We start from the raw sequence: 17,848 nt of genomic DNA, 5'->3' as shown, positions 1-17,848 counted from the left end.
TGAAGTTATTAACAAATAAACACCCCAAAAAACTAAAAGCGAAAAATAAATAATAAAAAATGAATGAGAAGACTAGGAGAGAGGTTCTCATTGTTAGAAAACATAGTATCCTAGACAAACTGAACACACCACAGTACTCCAGTGAAGGTCCCGGGGTAGAATAGGCCTTCAGCAACCCATGCTTGCCATAAAAGGCGACATGTTTGTCGTAAGAGGCGACTAACGGGATCGGGTGGTCAGACTTGCTGACTTGGTTGACACATGTCATCGGTTCCTAATTGCGCAGATCGATGCTCATGTTGTTGATCTCTGGATTGTCTGGTCCAGACTCGATTATTTACAGACCGCCGCCATATAGCTGGAATATTGCTGAGTGCGGCGTAAAACTAAACTCACTCACCCCCAATCCTGATATTACCACCTCAGACACATGGAGGCGATCAGGAATGTTTACAGAGTCAAACTGTTTGGTATCTCTCTGAACCTCTCACTGATAAGTCCTCTACCACCATACTCTCAGATCTCAAGACCAATGCCTCCTCTCAGTTTCCAAAGTTCGTCTTTCTTCCTTTGGCAAGAGGTCTGTCTATCCAGTTCGCTGGTCCTACTCTGACGAATTATCTCCCTCCCTAAACATTGAAAACTTTCAAACTTATGTTCAAAACTTTCTTTTTTTCCCAAAGCCTTTTTTCTAAAATCAACCTTTTTGTCACCAATTTCAGTGTATACTTATTTTACTTTTTCTCCTTTTGCATGCATTGTATGTATGCTTCAGTGTAGCTCCCTGAGCATGAACCAGTGGGTTTATAATATATTACTTTTTTTAAAAAAAACCAAAACAACAACAACAACAACAACAACAAAAAAAAGCATTTAATTCTATTTCCCTGAGTACCTTTTTTTTAGATTGTGTGGTGTAGACTCGATTACGCACTGACCGCTGTCCTTTAGCGGAAGTACAGTGAAATCAGCCACCACCGGCACCTGTCTAATGAGGCACATTGTCAAAACCGGCATTTTATTTCGGACCCGTGGGGTGCCGGTTTAGACAGGTTTCACTGAATTGCTGACAAACGCTCTTGTGATGACACTCCGACCTGGAGAGGTCAAAGACCTGTACACAGGTAGATTTTATGACCAATGATTAGTATCACTCACTGATCTCATATGAAAAGAATTATGTCTTTGTCATCGAATGTTGGAGAGGTATAACCCGCCTCGAGTCAGCAATCTTTGTCCACGTAAATTGTTGCGAGTTCAGAGCGTCAGTCCAGTCCGAGTGGCATCGGTGGTCAACGAAACTACGTCATCATGGACAGCATGTTGAAGGGTTTGATTCTGGTGATGATTGGCGTTTCCATTACTTCAGGAGAGAAAGAGATGTCAGGTGAGTGGTGTGTATTTAGCGTTATGTATCTTTCTGTGGTAGTTGTGTAATTGGTGTACAGGCTTTGTAATTTTCAGTGTTAAACCGAATGGTATCTTAATTTGTGAAATAAATAAATAAATAAATAAATAAATAAATAAATAAATAAATAAATAACCATACATACATCGGTTATCTTGTCTTGAAGCATCTACGTTACCTATCGTTATCAGTCTGGCACGAAAACCTACATACCCCCTCTTAAATCTAATGATGATCATGAAAGTCCGTCTTGTTTCTCCGATAGTTAAAAAGCTGAACGTCTACCATATTTCGGTAAGAGAACAAGCCCTAATTATATCCAAATATGAAATTGAAGATGTCATTAAATGTTTGCATATGGAAAAAGACATCCGGTTGTGACAGATTAAGCCATCAACTGTTGAAACACGTCGTATACTCAATAAGTAATGTCTTATGTTTGTTGTTCAATATGTCCTTATAAACATCTACCCATGTACCCATCTGAGTGGAAAGTTGCTAATGTCATGCCTCTCTTCAAGAAAGGTGATCCATCTCTAGCTTCCAACTGTAGACCGGCATAGACCGATATCCCTTATGAGTTGCGTTGGAAAAGTATTGTCTTCCTAAGCATAAAAATGTCTGATAGCCTGTCCACCCAAACCCACTATTCTCCTTTCACGGCAACCATAGGTCACTGTAGAACCCGGATTTTAACCAGGATCTACACGGGCACCGAACAGTGCGCAAATAGACACTGACCCGTTAGCCCGTGACTAGCAAATCTCCAAAGTCACTGGCCCGACTGACGAGTGCATTTTCAAGGCATCATTTTGTGAATATCTCATTCTCACTCTAAACATAAGTTTTAATACTCTTTTAAATTATGCAAGATGTTGGCCTGATTGGAAAGTATTTCGCACACTGACTCTTGATCCATTTAGTTCTAGTTGTTCCACCTACACGGGGGCGGTGGAGTAGCCTAGTGGTTAAAGCGTTCGCTCGTCACGCCGAAGACCCGGGTTCGATTCCTCACATGAGTACAATGTGTGAGGCCCATTTTCTTGTGTCCCCCGCCGTGATATCGCTTGAATATTGCTGAAAGCGAGGTAAAACCAAACTCACTCACTCTACCTCCACGCATAGGTAGCTAATGTCTTGTATAAACGCCCACAAATCACCAGTGCCGCTTAGATTACACATTTTTCATACGACGCCCTTGGGCAACATATCACGTTGTCATGGTGACGTTATGTCATGGACAATGCTTTGACGTCAAGTTTCTTCTGTGACGTAGACGCTCTACATACGGCGACTGAGGGTAGCCAGCCATTTTGTAAAAGTAGATTTGGGTTTATTTTTCTCAAGGTGACGACTTCCGTAATATATAGAATATTATGCCGTGTTCATATTGTTCTATGTTTACGACACTTGTGCCTCAATATTGTAGGGGCACTCGTGTCGTAAACACAGTATGACATAGGCACACGTATGATATCCTCTACTTTTAACCTGTATTTGATGGCTCATCGATCAGTGTGGCGTTCTTCAGTCCAGTGATTTCAAATGATCGATTTTGACCGTGAGGTATCAAAGCCTATAACAGTGTAGCGGCCAAATCAAGCGAACAGTCATCCAATTTCAGAGCCGTCTTTGTGTCAGAAAGCCATTAATTCCAGTGGCCCATTAACCCCAATAATCCCTTAAATATTTTAAAGCCAGGGCCTAGATTTTCGCGCTATAATAGCTTCGAAAATCTAGCCCAGTATCATATAACGGAAGTGTGGGATTTTGAAATTATAGGTAAAAAACAAGTATGATACCAACTGGGAACAGCTAGTGAATGAGTCTCCAAAATATTTACTTTCTTCTCTATTTTCAGAGGCATCAATTGTGTACTTTTTGAGAGTGGTTCATCTGAATTCTAGGAGTTCGTGAATGAATAATAAAACGTACAACTTCATGGATAATATGTCCTTGTTTATTGCAGAGAGCGACGTTTCTGTGTAGGTTCTTACACCGTTAACATGTTAAACGTTTTATGCAATTAACAATTAGATATTTTGTATGCTTCATTATCTACATGTAGTAGTCATTATCTGCATGTGTACGTGAGATAGGGAGACACATAGGTGGGGGTGGGGGTGGGATATAGAGAGTCTCAGAGAAAGAGAGGGTGAGTGAGTCTAAGAGAGAGAGGTGGAGGGTTATAGAGTGTCTAAAGGAGAGAGTGGAGAGAGAGTGTCTACGGGAGAGAGAGAGAGAGAGGTCTACGAGAGAGAGAGAGAGAGAGAGAGAGAGAGATGCGGCTCTATGCTATCCCGATTTATTACTTGTCTTTTCATGTGCTATATTTGAATCTGGGAACGAGAGATAGGGGGTGAGAGAGAGAGAGGGGGGAGGGGGTAGAGAAGGTGAGAGAGGCTAAGAGAGAGAAGGTGTGTGAGAGAGTCTAAAGAGAGAAAATCTGAGAGACACGGAGAGTCTTAGAGAAAGAGATACGCCTCTTTGCTATACCAACTTATTGCTTCTCTTTTCATATGCTATATTTGAGTCTGGGAACGAGAGATAGGGGGTGAGAGAGAGAGAAAGGGGGAGAGAGAAGGTGAGAGAGGCTAAGAGAGAGAGGGTGTGTGAGAGAGAGTCTAAAGAGAGAAAATCTGAGAGAGAAAGAGATACGCCTCTTTGCTATCCCAACTTATTGCTTCTCTGTTCATATGCTATATAACATGCCTCATAGTATTGCTCGTGTTTAGCCGTATCCCTTTATCTGAGTCTGACTTTTTATGAGCAACAATTATTTCATGTGCTGTGGCTGACTGCAGACAGGGTATGAACAACCATCCGTGTGTATTGAATCGGTTCTAGTAGACTGAGAATGAACATGCCCTATCACATCATCAAGGAAAATAACACCCTTTACCTTCATTAGCATCACTATCGTCACAAAAAGTGGGCAAACTCCGTACTGTGCGTTTATTAGACCCGCTCGCCTGTACTAATTCTCACGGCCCTGTTTGAAGCTTCAGCTATGATGGAGTTTGTTTTGATCCCATTCACTTGGTTTTATGACGATGTTTTGCAAGCTAGAGTCAGTGTGATCAGTTATATAAACTAGCATGGTGTTATATATTCTGAACAAAGAGGTCAGTGATCATTTCTGCTTTGGGGCTGATTTTATGGTTGTTTTGGAGATTGAGCACAGAATTTCATGAAATAGTATCCTCGTGTAATAATATATCATGTACATGGCATGTTTCGAAGCTAATTTCATAATAAAATATACAGAGGATGTCACATTAGTGCCCATGTCATGCACGGGTGCCTAAATGTTGGCATTTCCCGAGCGAACAAACCATTGCAAAAAATACTGGGGGTGGTTGATAAAGATCTCTGTATATATTACAGATTATGCAAGCCACCCTTGTATTCGTGAGTGTGTGGAGGGAGCGCCCCCTATGACGTGTACCTACGACTTCACCGTAGAATACTACTACGTCTTGACCAAAGCCTGCTACGACTGCCCATACAACGTCACCGACTGCTTCCGGCCGCACTGTGTCGCTGCTGACGGCGTCGAGAGAGGCATCATTACAGCCAACAGGATGCTTCCAGGACCTGCTATACAAGTATGACACTAAGTATGACACTAAGTATGACACTGGCGTATGCCTGAGATGGATGAGGAGCCATTGCACCTGATAAAGCGTCTTTAACGTTAACGTAACAATGAAACTGCACTTGACAGTCAGCGATGGCGTTTTACTATTATGACGTCATAAGTGATATCAATAGTTATCATCATTTGCAATGACTCACAAGGCTATGCCACTTGATTAGTGCATGAAGCGTGACGCTGGGCGCGTGCGTATGTCAGTGCGTGGCTTCCTGCACCAGTATGCTGTACATTATTACCCCAGACACAGTTTACTGACTAGTGTCATCCAGTTATGCGATTCACCAAGGGTAACACCTATCCCTAAACGTCTTTTGGTATCTCGGGGATCAAATCCTAACATGACTGGCACTATCCGTTTCACCATGGACGCACAACATTTCGGAAACACACCCCTGTAAGGATCAGGGTTAAAATTAGTCTTCATCAAAACCAGACTGATCCGATGCTCATGCCGTTGATCACTAGATAGTCTGGTTGAAGTGTTGTTACGCTACATCTCCATTTAACGTGTTGTCACATTTTACGTATGTTGTGAGTCCATAGGCAAGTGGCTTTGTTCGGAATGTGTATATGTGTATCTGGTCACCAAGCGGTACATGGGTACCCGGCAGGAACATATATACATTTTCTGACGAATGGCATACTGTGTTTCTCATGTACAGGTGTGTCATAACGACATGATCATCGTCAACGTGCACAACAAGCTGGAGGGGTCGGAGGGGACGACCATCCATTGGCACGGTGTCCACCAGAAAGGTTATCAGCATTACGACGGCGTCAGTATGATCACCCAGTGTCCCATCACAGCTCACTCCAAGTTCCAGTACAAGTACGACAATTACCACCCGTTAAAGTCTGGGTTAGAATGTGTGTCCAGTTACCCATACTTGTCGTAAGAGGCGACTAACGGGATCGGGTGGTCAGGATCGCTGAGTTCGTTTTCACATGTCATCGGTTCCCGATCGCGCAGATCGATGCTCATGCAGTTGATCACTGGATTGTCTGGCGAAAACTCACTCACTCACTCACTCACACTTAATGATGATAACAAGGACACTTTTTCAGCGCAGAACTCCTAACCTCACGAGCAAGCCGTAAGCTCAATGCAGCATGACGGGCAATAGTACCTCATTTAATCCAAGCTGCCCGAGGGGCCCTAGATGGTTGATAGTCATATGACTTATCCCACCGGGTACCCACTTACTGTTGGGTGAACAGTGGCAAAACGTTAACTGATTTGTGATCTGCGCTCTATGCACAAGAATAATCATATTTAATATATGTAATTATATATGTCTGTTTCCTGAGGGGTGGCAAGATGAAGACCCGGGTTCGATTCCAAACACGTGTGAATCCAAATTTCGGGCTTCCCCAGCAGTCATACTGCTGGAATATTGTTCATAGCGGCATAAAAACTTTTTCACTCCAGCACAAATGTAAAATTGTAGCCAATTCGCTTAGACGTAAGACGTTTTACGCCGCTTTTAGCAATATTCCAACAATATCGCCAGCGGGGGGACACCAGAAAATGGGCTTCACACATCATTCGTAAAGAAGATAGGGCTCATTGACCTTCAGAACACAAACTTTTTACATTTCTTGAGAGGCATTTCAGAAGTTGTAAAGATGAAGGAAAACCAAATTCTATGGAGTCTTCTATTACTTTTTCATTGAGTGAGTGAGTGAGTTCAAATTTATCGTCACATTGGCAATATTTCGGCCATATCGTGACACTAGTCTATTGGAATGAGTGCGACGTGTCGATGTAGGAACTAACAGCGTTATCAAACAAGTTGACTTTCCAAAGAACCTGGTTTACAGTCACAATCGCAAACTAAACTCACATTTTTTTCAAAGGTTCCAAGCAGGAAACAGAGGTACCCACTACTGGCACGGTCATGCTGGTGTCCATCGCTGTGACGGGCTGTTCGGGGCGCTGATCATCCGGGAACCTCTGTCACGTGATCCAGCCTCGCACCTGTACGACCTTGACCTTCCCGAGCACACTATGATAGTACACGACTGGCTTATGGAGCTGACCATTAACAGATTTGCCGGCCACCATCACTCCCACTACGACAATAAACCTGCGTCAATGCTCATCAACGGTGATGACATATTCTACAAACCCATACTTGCTGCCAGTATACAACTAACTTAAATGGTTCGGGTTAGAATGTATCAGTAACCATGATTGTCGTAAAGGGGGGCTAAGCAAGCTCGCTGACTTGGTTGACTCATGTCATCGATTTCCAGTTCGCGCAGATCGATGCTCATAATGTTGATCAATGGATTGTCCTACTCCATTAGTTACAGACTTTTAGCTGGAGTATTGCCGAGTGCGGCGTAAAACTAAACTCACTCACTAACTCAGGTTCACTTTTCAGATTCAGGTTATCAGGTCGAAGATAATAGAATATAAAATAAATGCCACATTTTTTACCATCAAGAAAAATACTTAATTTTTCTTTCAAAACGGCTTAATACTTTTGCTCGGCAGCAAAGCATTCATCAAAAATATATACCATACAAACAAAGTTGGGGATATACCATTTTGTGAGCATACCAACAGCCAGTGCCAATGCGTATGCGAAAAAGTAATATATGTCCATACAGATGAAACATTTCCAAAGGAAATAAATAAATTGTCACAGATTTCGATTAATTACTCTTCATCATCTGTTTCCTCCTTGGATTCAGCATTTGCCTTTTATCAATCTTTTAAACCCAATATCGCCTACTTTATTTTTCTTTTGTGTTTATAGGCCGGGGAGTGTTCCGATTGTTTCCTAGTTCAGACACCAACGAGACGATTCACACCCCATACGCGGTGTTCAACGTTCAGAAGGACCGGAAGTTCCGCTTCCGGGTCATCAGCAACGGCATCATGAGCTGCCCCATCCAGGTCTCCGTTGACCACCACGATATGATCATGATCGCCACCGATGGCGTTCCACACGAACCCGTCGTCGTCAGCTCCTTCAACATCTTCGCTGGAGAAAGGTATGGTGGACTGTTGGCTTTTTAATGTGCCACATGTGTCCTTTTCTTTCGTTGTGAAGCAAAGTGAACCAACACTTGGCAACACTTTATGTTGGCACTTGGCCATCAGGGCCTGCTGGTTTAAAATCTGCAGGCCCATTTTGTTGAATTCAAACCAAAATAGACTACAATGTATACGCAGTTTCTACAAAATCAATTTGCGAAGCCTATGGCAGAGAGAGGTGTTTTTATTTCTTGAAAACTGGTGCTGACGTTCCCATGCGCAATGCACTGAAATACCAGGAAGTGAAACTGTTATCCTGACGTGAATGATCACGGGTGATTCCCGTTAATAAAGAAAACAAATATGGAATAGATTATAGTTAAAAACAAGCAAGATAATTACTTAAGGCCACAATCGCCTGCAAATATCTGAAATTGCCAACCCGAAACAGTAACGACCGGCGCTGGGACTCCGGGCCGGGGACTATTGCGAACGCGGTTGGAGACACCTAACTCACGCCTCAATGACAGACGTTTTGTCTCGTTTAATATCTGGAGAGTTTTGTTTATTTGTTGCTATTCTGGACCAGAATAAACAGTGATCAACAGCAACTCCACCGATCTTCGCAACTGGGATACGATGAAATGTCAAGTCAGGGAGTCTGACGACTAAAGTCAGCGAGTTTGACCACCAAAGTCAGAGAGTCTGACCACCAAATCCCGTTACTCGTCTCTTTCCATAAGCACGGGTTTCTGAAGACCAGTTCTAACCCGGATGTTCATGGATCATAGCAAAAAAACAGACACATAATTATCCTCATATTAGTGTCTGTTCACGGGCCAGTCTTCAGGGCCCCTCGACAGGATATAATGCTTGCAACCCGCGCTGGTCCTCAGCTAACAGTAATCCTTTCTTTGGAGGCCCTTTACGTGGGCATTAGCCGAGCTCAGATCTTCACGGATTGGGGTAGATACAATGCTTTAATAACTGTTTCAGCTCTGTTGTAGGTCGTCTGGATATTATTTTACTAACGTTCTGAAACAATTATATTCGGCAAATAATGATCTTAACATAGAAAAACGCTTGGAGATGCTTGCAACAGAGGCAAAGAAGTCGCGCGGAATCAGTGATTAATCAAACCAACCCCCCCACACACACACACACACAAAAAAACAAAAAAAAAACAACAACAAAACAAAAAACAAACCCAACCAACCAACAAACAAAATAATAACAATAATGAAAATAAAACGTAAAACCCGTCTTTTTGTTGTTAACTGGACTTTAAGAGAGAAATACGACGTCACACTTTCGCCATTTGTTGCTGAAAACAAACACGTGTTTTCCCCTTAGAAACAATTTTAATCTTGTTATCGAGAAAAGTTCTGAAAGTCATTGTTTACGACTCGTAGAATGTATCTGAGAGTTACTCTTAAGACTTAAACGTTCAAAGATAACTCTGAGAGCGAACCATTAACTGAGACCGATATTGGGTATTCTAAAAACCAAGCACGAAGAAAATTCTGAGAATATTTTTATTTTGTCAGCAAGAACCATACGTATTAAACAATGTGATATTACGCTCGCTGGTTATCCAGTTGTACGTTTATGTTGCCAGGTACGACTTTATACTGGACGCTGGATTCGAACTCGAGGTCTGGGACTCTGTGGTGCCAAGTCAACGAAGCAAGTGGCTATCTTGAGGTATGAGAACGCCACGGAGACAGAATCTAGTGGGCCGACTGACTATGACAGTGGTCGGAGGGAAGGGAAGGTAGGTACACAGCTCATGACACGTGTGAGTGAGTGAGTGAGTAAGTGAGTGAGTGGATGAGCGAGCGAGTAAGTGGATCAGTTAGTAAGTGAGTGAGTGGGTTAGTAAGCAAGTAGGTGTTGGGTGTGTGAATGAATGAACGAGTATGTTAGTGAGTAGGTGTGTGAGTGAACGCGTGTGTGGGTGTGGGAGTGAGTTAGTAAGTGAGTGGGTGAGCCAGTGAGCGGGTTAGTTAGTCAGCGGATGGGTGATTGGGTGCGTATGTGAACGATTGTGTTAGTGAGTAAGAATGTGTTTGAGTTAGTGTGTTAGTAGGTGAGTGAGTGGGTGTTTAAGTGTGAGTCAGTGTGTTAGTAAGAGTGAGAGTGGATGGGTGGGTGTTTCGATGTGTGAGTGAGTGAGTGAGTTCGTGTTTGGGTGTGCGAGTAAGTAGATTAGTGAGTGAGTGTGTGGGTTAGGTAGGTGAGTGAGTGATGAAGTATGTAAGAACACATCTGTGTGTTTGTTTATTGTCTAACTCAGTAGGACTCCCGTTGTTTTTTTTTGTAGTGTTTTTTTTTTTTTTTTAAATCAAAATGTAAAATCAAACCAGTGAACATGGCAATCCTATTCACCTGATACCCGTAATCCTACCCAGGAACAATGTTAGGGTTCCTTGTTAGTCAGTTATATAAATCTGAGAAATAGTCCATTGTTCTTATGATACTGAATGTGAAGATGATGAATGACACTATTGGTGGGTGTACCTTACTAACATGTTTAATAATTAAGTAAGCGTGTTATATTTGAAGCCGCATTCAGCAATATTCCACCAGTATCACTTCAAGTGACAACAGAAATTTGTCACACATATTCTTTCAATTTGGTAAGAGCGAACAACTTTCCCGCAAGGTCACTGTCAGAAAGTAGTTATGTGCTTTTCGAATTTCAACTATGATAAGAAAAGTAAGCCTTTAAAAGTACGTCTTGCCCTTTCAAAAATAATATACACCCGCCAGAACCACTCGATTTCGTTTGCTCCCGTAAGTGTATATTTTTCATGTACCGAACCATTTTACTATGTATAACATCATTGCGCATTCATGTTTAAGCTGCTGAACCCCTTGAACCAGAAGGGCACCGCAGACATGACCCCCGTGTCATGGCTGAACACCACCCAAGTTGACTCGATACACATGAAACAGGTGCCCGATAAGAAGTTTTACGTGGCTATGGACTTCAACAAGGTAGACAACTACGTGTTCAACCACGAAGAGTTATATCCCTTGGCTGCCGTCAGCCGGCATATGAAGCTCTACCTGCCACAGGTGAATCACATCACCAATATACTACCTCCTGCCCCACTGCTGTCACAGTATGGCGACATACCCAAGGTGAGAAAGTAAACAGAGATTACTACACGAACAAATGCGCTGTTGACTGACGTCACATTCAGTTGGTTAATGACGTCACAGACGACGAAATACAGAAACAGTGGTTGCTGGACAAAATTATGTTTGCATATGAGTGAGTGAGTTTAGTTTTACACCGCACTCAGAAATATTTCTGCTATATGGCGGCGGTCTGTAAATAATCGAGTCTGGACCAGGCAATCCAGTGATCAACAGCATGAGCATCGATCTGCGCAATTGGGAACCGATGACATATGTCAACCAAGTCAGCGAGCCTGACCACCCGATCCCGTTAGTCGCCTCTTACGACAAGCACAGTCGCCTTTTATGGCAAGCATGGGTTGCTAAGGGCTTATTCTACCCCGGGATCTTCACGGGTTTTGCACATTATATATTTGCACACACACACACACACACACACACACACACACACACACACACACACACACACACACACACACACACACACACACACACACGCACACACGCACACACACGCACACACACGCACACACACGACAAGCATAGACATTGAACACACGTGTGTGTGTGTGTGTGTGCGTGCGTGTGTGTGTGTGTGTGTGTTTGTTTTAAAACAATTATAACAATGTATACGTGTACAGATAGCGCTTGTTTGTTTGGTAGTAAATACTACTAGCCAAGTATATGCTACTGTGGACTAGACTATCCAGTGATACACATCATAAGCATCGGTATACATACCTGGGGGGATAGTCAGTGGGGAGAACTGGCATGCTATAGGTGCTACTGCTATATTTAAACTGGTGCTATATTTAGACAGAAAGATCTGGAAAGTGCTACAACGGGCTTATTCCACAACCATCTGTTTTAGTATCGTTGCCTAATTTGTATGGGGGAGTTACGAGGGTTATGGGGGTTGCAAAACACGTAAAGGCAACAGACAAGGGTAAAATTATTGGCAGCAGTAACAAGAAACAGACTGTTTGGTGGCTTTTCGATGACGATGTTTTCAATGTGGCACTTGCTGTTTTTGAAACCTGAATAGTGTCAGCGTTAATGCTTTGTTATCAGCGAGGTATCTAATCCACCCTTGTATACTGTATCTACGCAAGTATACTGATCATAGAAAGAAACACAAAGTTTCGGAAAAATAAAATCTCATAAAAGTAAGCCTTCCTGTTTATGTCTTCTATGTATTTAAAAACTTGACAAAATCCAGAATTGCGTGTTTTTGGCTGTTCGGTATGTATCGAATCTGTCAGCAACAAAGGAGCCTAACTCTTAATCACTTGTCATGGTACAAGGTGGCCTCGAGAACCACTGGCATCTATTACGACCGCTTCAGACATTGCCTGTCACTTTGGCAGCGTGACACGTGGTCATCTGTCATCTGCAAAGAACGCATATTAGACACAGCCGCGAGCACAATGGAGATTTTCTACTACCTCTGTCCTGTCTACACTTTCAGCCGAGTGTGTGTGGTTTTACGCCGCTTTTAGCAATATTCCAGCAATATCACGAACGCGAACTCGTTAATTATTAATAATCAACGTCCCATCCCTTCGTGAGGCGGTGGGGTAGCATATTGGTTAAAGCGTTCGTTCGTCACGCCGAAAACCAGGGTTTGATTCTCACTTGGGTGCAATGTGTGAAGCTCCTTTCTGGTGTCCCCAGCTGTGATATTCCTGGAATGTGGCTTAAAGCGGCGTAAAGTCATACTCAGTCTATCCCACTTGTATCTGTTCCCAATATACATGATCCGATATCTTCCCACAGGACATGTTCTGTGGCTCTCACAACACGAAGAACTGCAGCAGGAAGTACTGCGAGTGTATATACGTCCTCAGGGTCGACTTGGACGACACCGTGGAGATGGTCCTGATTGACGAGGGCGTCACCTTCAACGCCAACCACCCCATGCATCTGCATGGACACCACTTCCGGGTTGTCGCTATGGACAAGGTACGGTGTAACGTCATTCGTCTGTTCTTTTGTCATCGTGTATCACTTGTCTTCTGTATCATGTAAACGACAGCGACGGGGTAGGCAGACTGGGTAGAATTGTAGCGCTAACGGCCCGTGTTTGTTTTTACGATGTTATTGGTTAACCGGGGAGGATGTTGTCCTCTGTAGCTGGAATGGTAAAATGGTACTGACTCGGTGACTCAGTTTGACAGTCTCTGGGACAGTTTTTACTTAATTTCGTATTACGCTGTTGACATATGGTTATACTACAGCGGAGGTAAAGATACACGGTTTCACTCCTGAGTGAATGTACCCGGGCATTCACCACAGGTGAAAACGCTTTTACCAAGATGATGCCCCGCCCCCACGCCCCTCAGATGTTGTTATGTCTATAACGACCCCAACCATATTCCTTAAATATGGAATGCAACCCTTAGGTCACTACACATTCATTCATTCATTCATTCATTCATTCATAGACTCACACACTCGTAAATGCAGCACCCACCCATCTAAACCTCAAACCAGCCAGTCACACACCCTTCATTCATTCAGTCAATCACTCATGCATCCAATCACCTATCTACAGAAACAAATCAGCCAAACAGAAAACCTCTCATTCATTCATTCACTCATTCATTCATTCATTCACAGAAACAAAACATCCACCCACAAACCTTCTCACTCACCCACCCTTATGAACAACAGTTGAGCCGGTCACAAACCTGCTCACTCACTCACTCACTCATTCACTCACTCACTGAGAACCGTTTTATGACTGTATCACTCTACAAATGGAAATTGCTTAAATGCACCCGCTTTTAAGTGAAGATATATAAATCAATAAATTTATGTAAATATGTTATGTATAAATGTATCTCTCTGATGTATCAGTAGCTCTGCTGAAGTAACACAAATTATAGAAAAATCATTGAAGTATTATTCTATTCTGTCTATTCAATGCGACACGCTCATTGTAATTACCGCGTCTGTTCCCCAGGTGGGCACTTCCACCTCACTGCAGGAGGTCAAGAGGATGGATGAAGCTGGCCTGATAAACAGGAATCTGGAAACCCCCATAGCCAAAGACACCGTTACGGTGCCTGATGGAGGATACACAGTCATCAGGTTACATGCAGATAACCCGGGTGAGTGAACGAGTGGCTAGCTGGGTGGTGCGTGAGTAAGTTAATGAGCGAGTGAGTGAGTGAGTGTGAGGGTAGGTAGGTGAGTGAGTGAGCGACAAGAAAATGAAGGAGCAAAGAAGTTTACAAACAAACAAAAGGTTCTCTAATCCGATGTTCTGTATTAAGGTTTTTGGCTGATGCACTGTCACGTCGACTTCCACCTCTCCATCGGCATGGGTCTCATCGTGCAAGTTGGGGAGCTGAGCCAGATGCCCCGACCCCCTAAACACTTCCCTCGGTGTGGGAACTGGTACGACCAGGGAGCGGAAGAGGAGGAGGAGAAACCCAGGTGTCCCGTGAGTGGAGCGGCACACGACGGAAACACCAGACTGTTGGAGCTCGCTGCTCTCTCTGGCGCCATATTCAGCGTCTTTTATCTCAGACATTCCATCTAATATTAATTGTGTAGTTATGAAGAGTAGCGTCGCCTTGGCACAGAGGCAGGTCGAGAGCACGATTTGTATGTTCCACTTCCGGTTCCGGAACAACTGATAATAGGCATCTTCCTGTTTTCACCTATATAATAATCATCCAAACCACATCAAATGCTCTGCCACAATGTTTTGGATGCTCTGTCACACTAAAATGGCCAGTTTGGCAGATATATGCTCATGCTGTTGATCACTGGAAATTCTGGTCCAGACTCGATTATTTACAGACCGTCTCCATATAAATGGAATATTGCTGAGTGTGGTGTAACACTCACTGGAATGTTATATAGATAACGTAAAACCCAACTGACTCACTCACTTCGTATAAAATTAACAATGACTATAATATTCAAACCTTTATAAACATCCACTTTATGTATTACTCCATGTTGCACAGTGTTACATAGTTTTAGACATCACGTATCATGTAAGTTGTAGCATCTAAATAAGCTGGTGATGTGCTAGCCTAGTGGTTAAAGCGTTCGCTCGTCACGCCGGACCCGGGTTCTATTCCAAACATGGGTACAATGTTTGAATCTCACTTTTGGTGTCCGCACCGTGATATTGCTGGAATATTGCTTTAAACGCCGTAAAACTAAACTCACTCACCCACACATTCACTTATGTAAGCAACAAACCTCTATCTCAAATATGTACTATCCCAAAAAGGAAACGCACACGCGATTTCTATTGTATTAATCCTCAAAATATGACATGATTTTACACGAATGCACAATTAAAAAGTCGATTTTACCTGAAAATGTTGATATTGATGATATATCTTGCAAGGATAAGAAAAGCATCGCCACAACGCAACATAAATCACCTTCCAGTTGAAATTGTGCAGCAAAAAGAGCATTCACTGTCTGGCAATAAAAATCCAGATCGCTTTCGGAAATAGGCAATTTTTTAAGGGGATTCATGGTCAAATCACTACGTCACGTTTTGGCACTGTGACACGGAACTTCGCCATAGAATGAATGCATGCTGGAGATTACCAATCTTCTGTTGCCAGGCGTCTGCAAGTCATGGCTTTCAGTTCGCTGCACCCAAACAGGTATAACAAATGACCGTACAGGCAGACCTCGAGTTACCACTGCAGCTCAAGATCAGTACATCCGGGAACTACAGTTGCGTGATCGTACTGCCACGGCATTCGTAACTACTCGTCTCTCTCCGTGACCTACAAGAAGACTCGTACAACTCTCGTACGCCGTTATTGCCAAGAATCGTGGCAAACTAATCAAATCGCGCGTAGTAATTAAACCCTTTTCAAATCATGAAAATTGCGGAACCGCTGAACTGCTACATTGTACAAAGCACAGTTTAAGCATACATTTTGAGCTAACGGATGAACAACTTTTAACACTGAAACATATTTGCAAAGGGAATGACCGTATTGCTGTTTTGTCCACGGGATGTAGGATATTCTCAGAGCCATGTTTGGAAATTCAGAGTTATCTTTCCTTGATAATATATATAGTACTAGACTGTTTTCATCTCTATGCCCGTTTGCGCTTAGATAGGACCCAGTCGCAAACATACGAGGGATACGAAGGTATCTATCCAGCTTGCCGGAATGACACGAGTAGTTACGAATGACTGCCACGGGTGAAAACACAGCAGCCAGGGTGCGTGGACTCCAGAGGGTATCCGGTCAAACTGTACGGAGCAGGTTGCAATATCATTAAAAACATAACTCACCAATCTTATCACCTATAACGCCAACACATTTCTGAAAATAAATGCTTGGCTTGGTTAACTTGCGTTGAGTCACTGGTCAGTTATAGATTTGTAGACAAAAGAACATTGAATATAACAGCAGTGGACAAGCAGTCGCGAGTATCTGGCGAAAGGCGTCATTTTGTCATTTAAGATACAATGCAGATATAGTAGTTGCGCCAACTAGAACATGCATCTGTCGAGGATGATGCTGGAGGAAGATCATCAGTAGGAGAACGCACTACTTCGTCAGGGATCACTATCCACTCACTCCGGTGGCAGCTGAGGTTGATTTAGCATCATCAGTAGGAGGGGCACTACCCTTTCAAGAATCTCTATCCACTCACTCTGGCTGAGGTTGATTTTGGATCATGAGTAGGAGGGGGCACTACCCTGTCAAGAATCACTCTCCACTCACTCTGGTGGTAGTTGAGATTGATTTAGGATCATCAGTAGGAGGGGACACTACCCTGTCAAGGATCACTCTCCACTCACTCTGGTGGTGGTTGAGATTGATTTAGGATCATCAGTAGGAGGGGACACTACCCTGTCAAGGATCACTCTCCACTCACTCTGGTGGTGGTTGAGATTGATTTAGGATCATCAGTAGGAGGGGAGACTACCCTGTCGAGGATCACTCTCCACTCACTCTGGTGGTAGTTGAGATTGATTTAGGATCATCAGTAGGAGGGGACACTACCCTGTCAAGGATCACTCTCCACTCACTCTGGTGGTAGTTGAGATTGATTTAGGATCATCAGTAGGAGGGGACACTACCCTGTCAAGAATCACTCTCCACTCACTCTGGTGGTGGTTGAGATTGATTTAGGATCATTAGTAGGAGGGGACACTACCCTGTCAAGGATCACTCTCCACTCACTCTGGTGGTAGTTGAGATTGATTTAGGATCATCAGTAGGAGGGAACAATACACTGTCAAGAATCACTATCCACTCACTCTGGTGGTAGTTGACATTGATTTAGGATCATCAGTAGGAGGGGACACTACCCTGTCAAGGATCACTCTCCACTCACTCTGGTGGTAGTTGAGATTGATTTAGGATCATTAGTAGGAGGGGACACTACCCTGTCAAGGATCACTCTCCACTCACTCTGCTGGTAGTTGAGATTGATTTAGGATCATCAGTAGGAGGGGACACTACCCTGTCAAGAATCACTCTCCACTCACTCTGGTGGTAGTTGACATTGATTTAGGATCATCAGTAGGAGGGGACACTACCCTGTCAAGGATCACTCTCCACTCACTCTGCTGGTAGTTGAGATTGATTTAGGATCATCAGTAGGAGGGGACACTACCCTGTCAAGGATCACTCTCCACTCACTC

General features: G+C 43.3%; 1 pseudogene; it reads left to right on the top strand.

Moving 5' to 3' along the window:
- Positions 1-1,311: 1,311 nt before the first annotated feature.
- LOC137259783 (uncharacterized) lies at positions 1,312-14,746 on the top strand (annotated as a pseudogene).
- The last annotated feature ends 3,102 nt before the right edge of the window (positions 14,747-17,848 follow it).

Source organism: Haliotis asinina, chromosome 13, assembly GCF_037392515.1.
Source record: "Haliotis asinina isolate JCU_RB_2024 chromosome 13, JCU_Hal_asi_v2, whole genome shotgun sequence".
Classification (NCBI taxonomy): Eukaryota; Metazoa; Mollusca; class Gastropoda; order Lepetellida; family Haliotidae; genus Haliotis; species Haliotis asinina.
Note: the sequence above shows the minus strand (reverse complement) of the source record. Positions and strands in the feature narration are given on the sequence as shown.